General features: G+C 36.9%; 1 protein-coding gene across 2 annotated transcripts in view; it reads right to left on the bottom strand.

Moving 5' to 3' along the window:
* LOC149800055 (uncharacterized) overlaps positions 1–14,604 on the bottom strand; it is a 323,160-nt gene that overhangs the window by 262,212 nt on the left and 46,344 nt on the right. For both annotated transcript variants that reach the window (XM_089959611.1, XM_089959612.1), the window contains exon 2: positions 12,752–12,921. The gene's annotated coding sequence lies outside the window, so the exon portion shown is untranslated. The remainder of the gene's footprint in view (positions 1–12,751; positions 12,922–14,604) is intronic.

Genomic DNA, 14,604 nt, shown 5'->3' with positions numbered 1-14,604 from the left:
TCAAAAACTGGGAAACACTCCTCCAACGAGTCAGAAATGCAAGCAGTAGACTATGCCATCTTCTCAAAAGGTCACAGTGCTGTGCTTTCGGTGACGGTGCAGTGATACAATGTGATGGCTCAAATTGGTCCAGTACCAATCACATGCGCCCTGATTTACAGGTTCGAAGGCAATGCTTGTGTAGCTGGGGCGGGGGGGGGGGGCTTACTGGTTTTGTCACATTGCCCTGACAACCAGCAAGGGATTTCATTCACAAGTGGTCCTAATTATTTAATTTATTATTTATTTGACAACAAATCCTTCCTTAAATACATTAATCTGGTTAGAAAATCTGGTTAAATTATTATTTTGGATGAAGGTATATCATGGAGTTGTGCTGCTATATCGGCTGTTTATTTTTCAAAATTTAAAATTTAACTATTTTCTTTAAAGTAAACAATTAGCAGTTGTTCGATTACTATTTACCCTAAGTAAATCTTTTCTGTATTTCATGGATATGCTTGTCTGTAAGTAGTTTATTTTTGTGTACAGCTGTTCTTTACAAGTGTGCCGTGGTACTGCATGTACAGCTTTATCTTTGTTTTATAGTTGTTAGAGTTTCATAGTATTAAAATATTTTTCTTGTACAGACTTTATTATGTCATCACCTTTAACACAATAAACAACTTTCATTTACTACCAGAACATAATCCGTAAAACATCTACACCTTAGCCGATCATATCATGCACAGTGTGACTTGAGCTATTTATATAGCTTCATTCCTTTCATGTGGTGTAATTGCAGCATATTGTTTTTTCATAATATTTGACATTTTAATCTCGTTTCATTATTTTTAATTCTTTCCTTATGCTTTCTAGGTTGTCAATAACATTCTTCTCCAAGTGGACCTTATGGCTTTGGTGAAATCACATTTTTTGGTTCTTTGTTTACCTTGTTCTCATATTAATTTTGTCTCATTATAATGCATTTAAATTGCAAGTGTATTTGTAAGCTTGATGAATATAAATATTAATCTGGATAAAAGCTAATGATGTACAAATTCAATTTAAGCAAAGTGAATAATGTAAAATCCAATTGCTTTAAAACAAAACGTATACGCCAATGTATTTTTCAGATAAGAGGCAAAACAAGAGCAATTATCAACTTGTAAAAAATATATAAAGCAGAAAACAATGAGAAGATGTAGAGATGAAAATTAACATAATACTTAATTATGGTAAAATGAGAATATAGGTCTCAGACATTGATACCTGAGACATAGAAACCAAAGTGATGTACATTTTAGAATAATGTATTTGCAAGATCTTAAACAAATCATTAAATGTTCTTCAGTGTTATGTCAATGTCTAATGTGTTAAATATTATGGAAAATGACTAAATTTTAGAAAACTTAGCAGTGCTTGTAAAGATGATATCAACTTTGATTTTGTCATATGCTGTGCTCCATTTTAGACCCCTTTGAGTCTGGACAGCTTAGAAGCTGTCAAACACCATGAGACTAAATAGACCATAAAAGCTTGACCATTCAAGAGATTTTGAATAGTACTGCCTAATTTACTTTCTTTAGGAAATTTTGTTATATGGTAAACAGTTGCTTAAGTAATGACAACTATTATTGCAATTGTTGTTAAAGTCACAAACGCATCCAAAACTAAAAATGCATCTAAAGGAGAGAATAAAGGCAGTACACGTTTAACTGCGAATATGTCTGTACTTTCGCACTGACTACTGAATTTGAAATTTATATGTTTAAATGTTATCAAACTAGCACTCGGTGCAGATATAACCACTGGCAATCTAAATCGCAACAGTCCAGCTAGACATATAATTTCGTGAGAACGATATGTGGTTATCGTTCAGTTCTTTGGAAACTTTAGCATCTTTTCAGTTTACTTACTTGCATCTCATCCAAAATTTAAACACATTTTCAGATGATTTTCTCCTGTTTTCTCTTTGCATGCTTTATTTGCAACAGTTATGTGTAATTCTTCTCTGTACTCTTGATTTTCTCTAGTAACCATTTAGTTATTCTTTGTTTTAAACACGTCACAATTTTAGTTTTCCAGATAGACTTTGACCACGTTTTGATATTGCCCTTTATCCATTATTTTATCTGCCTTGACCACTTTCTGATATTGCCCTTTATCCATTATTTTATCTGCCTTGACCACTTTCTGATATTGCCCTTTATCCATTATTTTATCTGCCTTGACCACTTTCTGATATTGCCCTTTATTCATTATTTTCTCTGCCTTGACCACTTTCTGATATTGCCCTTCATTAATTATTTTCTCTGCCTTGACCACGTTCTGATATTGCCCTTTATCCACTATTTTCTCTGCATTGACCACGTTCTGATATTGCCCTTTATTCATTATTTTCTCTGCCTTCACCACGTTCTGATATTGCCCTTCATCGATTATTTTCTCTGCCTTGACCACTTTCTGATATTGCCCTTTATCCATTGTTTTCTCTGCCATGACCGCGTTCTGATATTGACCTTTATCCGTTATTTTCTCTGCCTTGACCACTTTCTGATATTGTCCTTTATCCATTATTTTCTCTGCCTTGACCACTTTCTGATATTACCTTTTATTCTGGTTTTCTCTGCCTTGTCCACATTCTGATCTTCACCTTTATCCATTATTTTCTCTGCCTTGACCACTTTCTGATATTGCCATTTATTAATTATTTTCTCTCCCTTGACCACTTTCTGATATTGCCCTTTATCCTTTATTTTCTCTGCACTGACCAAGTTCTGATATTGCCCTTTATTCATTATTTTATCTGCCTTGACCACTTTCTGATATTGCCCTTTAACCATTATTTTCTCTGCCTTGACCACTTTCTGATATTGCCCTTTGTTCATTATTTTCTCTGCCTTGACCACGTTCTGATATTGCCCTTTATCCATTATTTTCTCTGCCTTGACCACTTTCTGATATTACCCTTTATCCATTATTTTCTCTGCCTTGACCACTTTCTGATATTGCCCTTTATTCACTATTTTCTCTGCCTTGACCACTTTCTGATATTGCCCTTTATTAATTATTTTCTCTGCCTTGACCACGTTCTGATATTGCCCTTTATCCACTATTTTCTCTGCATTGACCACTTCTGATATTGCCCGTTATTCATTATTTTATCTGCCTTGACCACTTTCGGATATTGCCCTTTATCCATTATTTTATCTGCCTTGACCACTTTCTGATATTGCCCTTTATCCATTATTTTATCTGCCTTGACCACTTTCTGATATTGCCCTTATCAATTATTTTCTCTGCCTTGACCACTTTCTGATATTGCCCTTTATTAATTATTTTCTCTGCCTTGACCACGTTCTGATATTGCCCTTTATCCATTATTTTCTCTGCATTGACCACGTTCTGATATTGCCCTTTATTCATTATTTTCTCTGCCTTGACCACGTTCTGATATTGCCCTTATCAATTATTTTCCCTGCCTTTACCACTTTCTGATATTGCCCTTTACCCATTGTTTTCTCTGCCTTGACCACGTTCTGATATTGACCTTAATCCATTATTTTCTCTGCCTTGACCACTTTCTGATATTGCCCTTTATCCATTATTTTCTCTGCCTTGACCACTTTCTGGTATTACCTTTTATTCTGGTTTTCTCTGCCTTGACCACGTTCTGATCTTGACCTTTATCCATTATTTTATATGCCTTGACCACTTTCTGATATTGCCCTTATCAATTATTTTCTCTGCCTTGACCACTTTCTGATATTGCCCTTTATTAATTATTTTCTCTGCCTTGACCACGTTCTGATATTGCCCTTTATCCATTATTTTCTCTGCATTGACCACGTTCTGATATTGCCCTTTATTCATTATTTTCTCTGCCTTGACCACGTTCTGATATTGCCCTTATCAATTATTTTCTCTGCCTTTACCACTTTCTGATATTGCCCTTTACCCATTGTTTTCTCTGCCTTGACCACGTTCTGATATTGACCTTAATCCATTATTTTCTCTGCCTTGACCACTTTCTGATATTGCCCTTTATCCATTATTTTCTCTGCCTTGACCACTTTCTGGTATTACCTTTTATTCTGGTTTTCTCTGCCTTGACCACGTTCTGATCTTGACCTTTATCCATTATTTTCTCTGCCTTGACCACGTTCTGATATTGCCCTTTATCCATTATTTTCTCTGCCTTGACCACTTTCTGATATTGCCCTTTATTCACTATTTTCTCTGCCTTGACCACTTTCTGATATTGCCCTTTATTAATTATTTTCTCTGCCTTGACCACTTTCTGATATTGCCCTTTATTAATTATTTTCTCTGCCTTGACCACGTTCTGATATTGCCCTTTATCCATTATTTTCTCTGCATTAACCACGTTCTGATATTGCCCGTTATTCATTATTTTATCTGCCTTGACCACTTTCTGATATTGCCCTTTATCCATTATTTTCTCTGCCTTGACCACTTTCTGATATTGCCCTTTATCCATTATTTTATCTGCCTTGACCACTTTCTGATATTGCCCTTTATTCATTATTTTCTCTGCCTTGACCACTTTCTGATATTGCCCTTTATTAATTATTTTCTCTGCCTTGACCACGTTCTGATATTGCCCTTTATCCATTATTTTCTCTGCATTGACCACGTTCTGATATTGCCCTTTAGTCATTATTTTCTCTGCCTTTACCACGTTCTGATATTGCCCTTATCAATTATTTTCTCTGCCTTGACCACTTTCTGATATTACCTTTTATTTTGGTTTTCTCTGCCTTGACCACGTTCTGATATTGCCCTTTATCCATTATTTTCTCTGCCTTGACCACGTTCTGATATTGCCCTTTATCCATTAATTTCTCTGCATTGATCACGTTCTGATATTGCCCTTTATTCATTATTTTCTCTGCCTTGACCACGTTCTGATATTGCCCTTTATCGATTATTTTATCTGCCTTGACCACTTTCTGATATTGCCCTCTATCGATTATTTTCTCTGCATTGACCACGTTCTGATATTGCCCTTTATTCATTATTTTATCTGCCTTGTGCGTTGATGAATAATCATCAGCTGTACTAACACATTTTGTAAAGTTTCATCCTTTTCTTCATCAGGGTGGGTCCTATTGTCACTATGGAGGCATTTCATGAACTCTTCAACTAATATGAGTTGTCTCAGGTTATCATAGTCTTGACCAACTTTCTTCGCTGAGCATCGCCTATCACAAAATTCATCTTCCTCTCTTTCTCTTACAAATTTGACATGGGTTTGCCCAGTTTCCTTTCTATAGTTCCTAAACCATATAGTTCCTATATTTCCTAAATCTGTATCAGTATGCCTGAGGTACCAACTCATAACCCTTCAAGATACATTCCTTAAACAGGTCATAATCAGCACCTTGCTATACCGAAAGGGAAGTTCAGTTTTCACGAGCTTTGCCAAAAATTACACTTTGTGCATGTATGTGCGTGTGTATGTTTGGATGTTTAACGTAGCCTTAAAAACTTTTCAGTCAAATCGCTATGATGTCTGCAGTGTGACAGTGTATAGTGATGTCTAGCACTGGGTTATCAAGTCGCAGAAATGTAGTATGATGTCCCACCCAGTTGCATTACCCTGACACATTGCCGACCAGTCCTAACACTAGCCTCTTAATGTTGAACGCCAAGCGAGGTAGCTGCTAGTACCTTATATAAGCCGTTAGTAGGACTCCACAGGGGTTTAAACCTGCGACCTCCCGTTTCCGAGGCCGACACTCTAATTATTTAGGCCAGGTGTCAGAACCTTTCGTCTCATAAAGATCATATTGTCTGGCAAGCTGGAGTAATTCATCCTTTTTCAAGGACGCTAACCTTTCCTGAGTAGGATTTTAAAGAAAAGTTCTCCACTTTAGATGGCATTGTGAAAGCTTGTTGGTTTCACTATAGATTTCTCAAATATGTAAAATAATACCCGAGACTTAGAAAATTCCGAAATAAAAGAATTTAAATTTCAATAGCAAAGTTTTCTGAAATATTTTAGACAAATTCCTATCCCATACTCGAGCCCCCAATTTATATTAGGACTCAATGGTCAAACAATAAGTAGTAGAAATGAATGAGAAGTAACAAGCTTTGTAAAATTCAACAAATAATTTATGTCCCTAGAATACAAAGTGTAAATGTAACAAGAACTTACGGTATTGTGAATAAAATCCCATATAATTACTAAAACAAGTCCTAATGAATAAAGTTCTCAATAAACATTGGTGGTTTTCCAAATAACTCACAACGCTGAAATTGTTGGTGTGCCTGTCGTGGCCGTTAGTCTCTAATGTACTAATGTACCAATAGCCTGAATAGTAATGATGTGCCAACAGTCATTTGTTGAATCACAGTAGTATATTAAAAGGTATCCTTGTTTGAATTCACTATAATTCAAAGTTATTGTCTCTTTCATAGAATATTATCGAGCACTTTGTCATTGGCAAAAAAAATAATTTTAATTATATAATTTCACCCACTTCAAAGTTCTGAACATAACAATGGTTGTTTTCTGACCAGATGTTATCGCTGGAATAAAAAATTTTCCCAGTTAAAACGATTATATTTTAAAATAACTAAAGCACAAAAGAAGTACTCAGATGAGGGCAAAAAGTTCATTTCTATAACAATCTAAGTTATAATTAGAAGGCCTGCTGCTACAATCATACTAAAGAACACGAATGATAAACAAATTGTCCATGATTCCGACTAAGATAATGATCCTAATATTTAACCCACACTCACAGAGAAATAGAAACTATGTGTTAGTTATTTACAGAATACAAAATAAATCAATGATTCTGATCAGGAAAACAATTAACTTGATTTTGGAGAAGGTCAGCTACAAAATACAATGATATATAACACATAGCACATAATAAATTATAAAAAAGACAATGCAAATTAAATATATAATACAATCGGTAACTACAGTAGTGTGTATTCAGGCGAATTATAGCAACTTCACTTAGGGCGCCTCGGGGAGTTTTACACTAGCACATTTTCCAGATCGTTTATGCGAGGGTTAAACCATTTAAACTAGCACACACACACAAAAACACACACACATTCTAAGGGCATAGGAAGATCCAGTTATTCTCTCTCTCTCTCTCTCACTCACACACACACACACACACGCACACACACACGTTCTAAGGGAATAGAAAGATCCAGTAAGCTCAAAATTGTGGTTTCTCACCGCCTGTGTACGATTGTTTCCAATCGATCGATATTCGTGCACATGTGACTGTGAGGATCCTCTGTTTCGAGCCCCCTTAACATCATTTCACACCGTGTCGTTCCATACGCACGTATGGGTTGAGAGACGAGGTGGAGGGGCAGTTCCTGAACTGATCTGCCTCAGAACTTACTATAATCTTCCTCCAGAGCAATGGTAACTCGAACAGGTTCTTCCGGAAAGGAGATGTATGACAAGGTTTGAGCAACGTGGATCACAGACATGCGACACGTAATATCAAGAGTAAGTAGGAAGAACCCATCAAAGTATTGACCATGGTATGGTGAATATCCCGGTTAATGACGCTATCAATCCTGGCCGTTGCATTCCAAGCGTGGCTATTGCCGGGTGTCTCTGTCAAGTCTGAAACGGGCAAATGAGGCCAAATTCAACAATGAAATAGATGCAATGACATCCCGAACTAGCTCTGACGGGCATGGAGATAATTCGTCAAACAGAACAGCAAGCATATCGACAGTTCATATATTCTTGTCAAGTTCCGGAACATCAGTACTGAAAACGTATGTCACCTTAAGTCTATCCGATGGAGGAGAGAACTTAAAGGATTGCGTTTCCTCCTCCTCGTCGAGATCTACCTAATCTTTAAAGTAGCATTGTGAAGTAGCCAACACCAGATAAATGTCTTCGACGGCGGCTTGAAAGCTGGACCAATTCAACGAAAAGGTCCCCATATTGGAATGGACAGACGGCCAGTGATGATGCGGTTGAATTACACTATTTGGACCCAATGAATCCGGTACAATCCCCATGCGTCCTAACTTATAAGCTGGGAGAACATGCTCGGACATGCGGGGGGGGGGGGCTTACGCCAACTGGGATGTATAAAGTTGGGAAACACTCCTCCAACAAGTCCGAAATGCAAGCAGTAAATTAGATGGCTAGGCGACGGTGCATTGGTATAAGGTGATGGATTCAACTGATCCGGTACGAACCTAATGCGCCCTGATTTACAGGTAAGAGGGCCATGCTCGGACGTGTTGCCGGGGCGGGGGAACTTACACCGACTGGACTGCCTAAAATTGGGGAATACTCCCCAATGAGTCGGTATCGGCAATAACATACCCTAGGTTATCTTCCTGGACCTAATTCGTCTTTCCTTCTCTTCAATGCCAAATGGACTACTGCTTGAACCTGCATTTCATGCATTTAACAAAGTCGCGCTAACTCATAATAACCTGACAGAGTTCGATGATAGCGTAGTGTGAAGTGGCCTTAAAAGGACAAAGTTCCTAAAGGTAACAAAATCACTCAGATTTAGCAGAAATTGAAAAACGAAAGTGTTCAACCTGCAGCAGAATGATTAATACATACAACATATCAAAAGGGTACGTTGGATGGTTCAATCACAAATGGCTTGGATTATCAGAAGATAAACTGTATGAAATGATCAGTACAGAAGCAAGGTTAAAAACTAGCGAGACTGGTAGTACCAAGGAGAGGTAAAGGGCAAGAGTTATTGCTCTTTGTCTATTGGAAATAGACAGGAAAAGATGATTTTTGTCTTTTATTACAGCTGGATTCGCAAGGTAGCAGGCGAATAATCCTAAAGTAATATGATTGGGGAACGTATTCGAAGGAGAGCATATATTTTGTACAGAAGAAGCATGTCCTAAATTGTGAAACGAAATTAGGTTTAGAAGTGATGTCAATAGGATACAAACTGAGAGTTTTATAGTTGTTAAAGTGTCATAGTCTTAAAAGGTTTTCTTGTACAGACTTATGTCATCACCTTTAACACAATAAACAACTTTCATTTACTACCAAAACAAAATTCGTAAAACATCTGCACCATAGCCAATCATATAATAGTAAGTGTGATTTGAGCTATTTGTATAGGTTCATTTCTTTCACGTAGTATACTTGCGGCACTTTGCGCTATTGTATTTTCATGATCTTCGACATTTTAGTCTCTTTCTATTCTTTCCTTAAGCTTTATAGGTTATCAATCACATTCTTCTCCACATGGATCATATGGCTTTGGTGAAAGTACATTTTGGGTTATTCGCTTACCTTGCTCTCGTATTAATTTGGTCTCACTATAATGCATTTAAATTGCAAGTGTATTTGTAAGTTTGATGAATATAAATCTTAATCTGGATGAAAGCTAATGACGTACAAGTTCACTTAAAGCAATGTGAATTATGTAAAATGCAATTGCTTTAAAAAATAATAAACCTGTGGATATCAATGTATATTTCAGATAAGGGGCGAAACAAGAGCTATTGTCAACTTGTACAAAATATATCATACAGAAAACAATGGAAAAATATAGTGTTGAAAAATACACAGAAATTGATACCTGAGACATAGGAACCATAGTGATGTAAATTTCAGAATAATTTAATTGCAAGATCTTAAACAAATCATTAAATATTACAGTGTTACGCCAATGTCCCGCGTGTTAAATTACTAATAAAGATGACTAAATTTTAGAAAACCTAAATGTGTTTGTAATGATGATATCGACATTGATCTTGTCATATGATGTGCTCCTCTTTAGACCCCTTTGACTCGGGACAACATGGAAGCTGTCAAACACCATGAGACAAAATAAACCATAAATGTTGAACCATTCAAGAGATTTTGAATAGTACTGCCTAATTTACTCTCTTTAGGAAATTTTGTTATATGGTAAACAGTTGCTTCAGTAATGATAACTATTATAGCAATTGTTGTTAAAGGCACAAACGCATCCAAAATAGCAAATGCATCTAAAGTAAAGAAGCCAGTATACGTTTAACTGCGAATACATCAGTACCTTCACACTGAATAATGAATTTGAAATTCGTATGTTTAAATGTTACCAAACTAGCGCTGGGTGCTGATATAACCACTGCCAATCTGAATCACAACATTCCAGCAAGGCATAGAATTTCGTGTGAATTGTATGTGGTCATCGTTCAGTTCTTTGGAAAATTTAGCAACTTTTCATCTGATTGACTTGCATCTCATCCATAATTTAAACACATGTTCAAATGATTTTCTCCTGTTTTCTCCTTGCATGCTTTATTTGCAATAGTTATGTATAATTCTTCTTTGTACTCTTGCTTTTCTCTAGTAACCGATTAGTTGCTAACTTTGTTTTAAACACGTCACAATTTTAGTTTTCCAGATAGACTTTGACCACGTTCTGATATTGCCCTTATCCATCATTTTCTCTGCCTTGACCACTTTCTGATATTTATTGCCCTTTATCCATTATTTTCTCTGCCTAGTCCACTTTCTGATATTGCCCTTTATCCATTATTTTCTCTTCCTTGTGGGATGAGGAATAATCATCAGCTGTACTAGCACATTTTTTAAAGTTTCAACCTTTTCTTCATCAGGGTGGGTCCTATTGTCACTATGGAGGCATTTCATGAACTCTTCAACTAATATGAGTTGTCTCAGGTTATCATAGTCTTGACCAACTTTCTTCGCTGAGCATCGCCTATCAAAAAACTCTATCTTCATCTCTTGCAAATTCGACATGGGTTTGCCAAGTTTCCTTTCTTTAGTTCCTAAACTATATAATTCCTATAGTTCCTAAACCTTTATCAATATGCCTCAGGTACCAACTCATAACCCTTCAAGATACATTCCTTAAACAGGTCATAATCAGCACCTTGCTATACCGAAAGGGAAGTTCACTTTTCACGAGCTTTGCCAAAAATTACACTTTGTGTATGTATGTGCGTGTGTATGTTTGGATGTTTAACGTAGCTATAAAAACGTTTCAGTCATATCGCAATGACGTCTGCAGTTTGGCAGTTTATATTGATGTTTAGCACTGGGGCATCAAGTCGCAGACATGTAGAATGATGTCCCACCGAGTTACATTACCCTGACACCAGGCCGACCAGTCCTAACACTAGCCTCTTAATGCTGAGCGGCAAGCGAGGCAGCTGCTAGTACCTTATATAAGCCGTTGGTAGGACTCCACAGGGATTCAAACCTGCGACCTCCTGTATCCGAGGCGGACGCGCTAACCACTTCGGCCATGTGGCAGAAGCGTTCGTCTCATAAAGATCATATTGTCTGGCAAGCTGGAGTAATTCATCCTTTTTCAAGGACGCTAACCTTTCTTGAGTAAGATTTAAAATAAAGTTCTCCACTTTAGATGGCATTGTGAAAGCTTGTTGGTTTCACTATAGAGTTCTCAGATATGTAAAATAAACCCAAGACTTAGAAAATTCCGAAATAAAAGAATTTAAATTTCAATAGCAAAGGGGAGTTTTACACTAGCACATTTTCCAAATCGTTTATGCGAGGGTTAAACCATTTAAACTAGTTGAGTTTGGGGGCAAATCATTCATGCAAGCAAAAAACACCCAGTATGCTTGAAAAACGACATCTATGTTGGCAACATATTCAAAGACAAGATTGTCTGCACATGCGGTGATAGCGTTCTTGTTGGTCTTACTGTTATATTTCCAATAATTCTCTCGTTGGGTTTCCAAAGAATTCGCAAATATGTTTCAAACAAAAATTAGTGATGGCTACATTGTTTTATGTTGCTGACTTTGCAAAATCCTTCACGCTAGCGCTAAAAGTATTTTATTACCGAAATTTTAGTCTCACTGACTTTATTCCAGTGTGAGTGTGATTAAAAAATTATGAAATCATGGGATATAGACGGTATTTAGCTACCGAATTCTAACCCACCCATTATGATACTACTTACATTCCGCATTCAGCCAAAGGTGTCAGAGGTTCTCTGGTTGTTGTTGTTGTTGTAGGGTTTAACGCCATTTTCCAGCACACGATAGGCTATAGATGGCGGCCAGTATTAATGGTGGAGGAAGAACCCGGGAAAACCCCGGAAAGAACCACCGACCCACAAGAAGCTACTGGCAAGCTTTCTCACATACCCACATTGGCTGAATATGAGACTCGAACCCACGCAGACAGAGGTGAGATGGCAGTGATCCGTAACGGACAGCGCTTTAGACCACTCGGCCACTCGGGGCCCCCAGAGGTTCTCTGGTGGTATATCATCATAAAGTATGTTAACTAAGTCCATATATGTTTTTTAATGTGCTTCAAAAGAGTAGAAGTCAATATACTCGACAAGAATGGTTTCCATTTTCAGTGGATACTGTCAGGGTAAGTATTCTAGTCGAAGTTTAACCTTCAGAACGTCTGCATAAGTAAGATGTTTGATACTTTCAAGATTCATATTTGTATCATTAAAAAGAAACTGCAAGATAATAAAAAAAACTCCTTTGATTATCTAAAATCATTTAGAATTTGCTGGGACTTTCATGGCCAACCAAATTACAGATTTGCATTTCCCCACCTACCCCCACGCTCTTACAAGTAATTATTCACGTCGACTAAACAAACGATGGTTGCCATCTTGCCCCAGTCAAGAATAATCTAGGTACGTATCTCAACTAAAAATACCATTAGGCAATATATCAACTGTTTGAACTAATTAAACTTTAAGAAACTTAATTAAACTTTAAGAAACGACAGTGCGCATTCATGATCATATTTTACCTTTTTTCAGTCGATTAACTGGATCCTTTCTTGCACGTTGACTTGAAAACTGCCTGTTTCAACCGGTTGGATTGTCTTCAATACAACTGAACAATGAAGTTAATGCGCACGTTCACTGGAATGCAGAAAACGGGTTGAAGTCTGATCTTCATAATACCGTGTTCATATTTCTGTAATACCAAAAAAGACGTAGCCCTGAATATTTACATATCCCTTTCTTACGGTAATTTTTTATACTGTACCTCCACCTTAAACCTACTTGTCTATCCAATCATAACGATTGCGCATGTGTACAATATATTTAATTGACTATTTAAGGCATGTATTCAATCGGTCTGTATGAATGTTTCGGTCATACGTGTAGTGATTTGAACAAGTTTTAAATATTGGAGATATATCCATGGTAGGAAGTAAACAGTGTTGTAATTTTCCATGGCCCATCCAACTAGTCTTGTGACCTATATAAGCCAGACAGCAAGATTCTTGAGAGTTTTATCTTCTCCCCATCCCCAGCTAAATTCATGCTAGCTGGTTGGTTAGTGGTGTAGCCCAAGTACTCACCCACCCAACAAAATGCGGTGAAAACCAGTGGAGGACAAACAATAATTTTATTGAAAGGATAACCCATAATAAACAGAATTAAGGTAGTGGGGATTGCGAGGGTGGTGGAGGAGGGCGGGGATGAGATGCATAATTTGCAGTTACGCCACTATGGCTGTAGAATGCAGAACATGCCGATTATGCCCTCTAGCCGGTTGTAAAGAGTCTTCTTTGTTATAGTTATTTAATATTAAGAGAAATGTTAGTGGTTAAGAAGGAGCGGAGTGATTATTAGTGTATTAAAAAACTGTCAACGTCAATTTGCTACCAAAAGTTGCCAACATTGGGTCGAAACATTGGCCAATCAGCAAATCTACAGTGGATCAATACTGTTGGTCAACAATGGCGAAAAATTATGCAAAGTAAATGGACAGGTATAAGTCAAAGGTATATCGTGATACAAATGTGAGTCGGGGTAATTCGATTGGCTGAACACAGACTAAGGCTGCATTAACTATACAAGTCCCTACCACTCTGATGGTGGAGGTCTAAAGAACAAAGACTCAGAGTATTGATATTTTCAGCATTATTGCCAGATCTCACAGAGATGGCACTTACGGCTGTCTTTACTGTATTTATGTCTTTGGAACTAAACAACATTAAACCCAGGCTATGTGACCGCCAAAAATATAATCCCAAAACTGCTCAGAAGTATTCAAATAGCATAAATTATAAAAATAATACAATATTTTTCATGGGGTGGGGGTGGCGAGGGTGCTGGTGAAAAGAGATTGACAAATGCTGACAATATAACATCGAATGTCAGATCTCATAGGTCTAACAGTTCTGGCAGAGTGATTATCAAGGAATGACTTTATCCGTAAGTGTTATACCCCTAATATAGTAGTTGTGCATTTTATAGACACATGCAATAATTTAATGAAATGCTTTACGAAGTTCCAATAGATGGTATCAGTATCGTTTTTGTTATGCAATAACTTTACAAGTTCGTTTACTAATATTAGGAGCTTTTCTCACAAAAGTCATATTGGAGTTCGGAGAAATTGTTTTGCTAATTTACGTTTAGTGATTGAATAAGCCAAAATATATTATACAACTTTGTATGAACAACGTGTAAATGATACGCGTATTTAATTTTCGGGGTTTGACGGGTCAGATTTTTAAACATAGGACAATATTTACCAATTTCTATACCAGAGAAAACTGACAGATAATTTCAGAGATTTTTCAGGTTTCAAATTTAGTGAAATATTTACAGCTATTTGTACAATGTCAAGGTCGCTAATTCCTGG

The sequence above is a fragment of the Sinohyriopsis cumingii genome, chromosome 5, assembly GCF_028554795.1.
Source record: "Sinohyriopsis cumingii isolate HCF-2022 chromosome 5, ASM2855479v2, whole genome shotgun sequence".
NCBI classification, from domain to species: Eukaryota; Metazoa; Mollusca; class Bivalvia; order Unionida; family Unionidae; genus Sinohyriopsis; species Sinohyriopsis cumingii.
The sequence above is the reverse complement of the archived record's forward strand: the minus strand, read 5'-3'. Positions and strand labels throughout refer to the sequence as shown.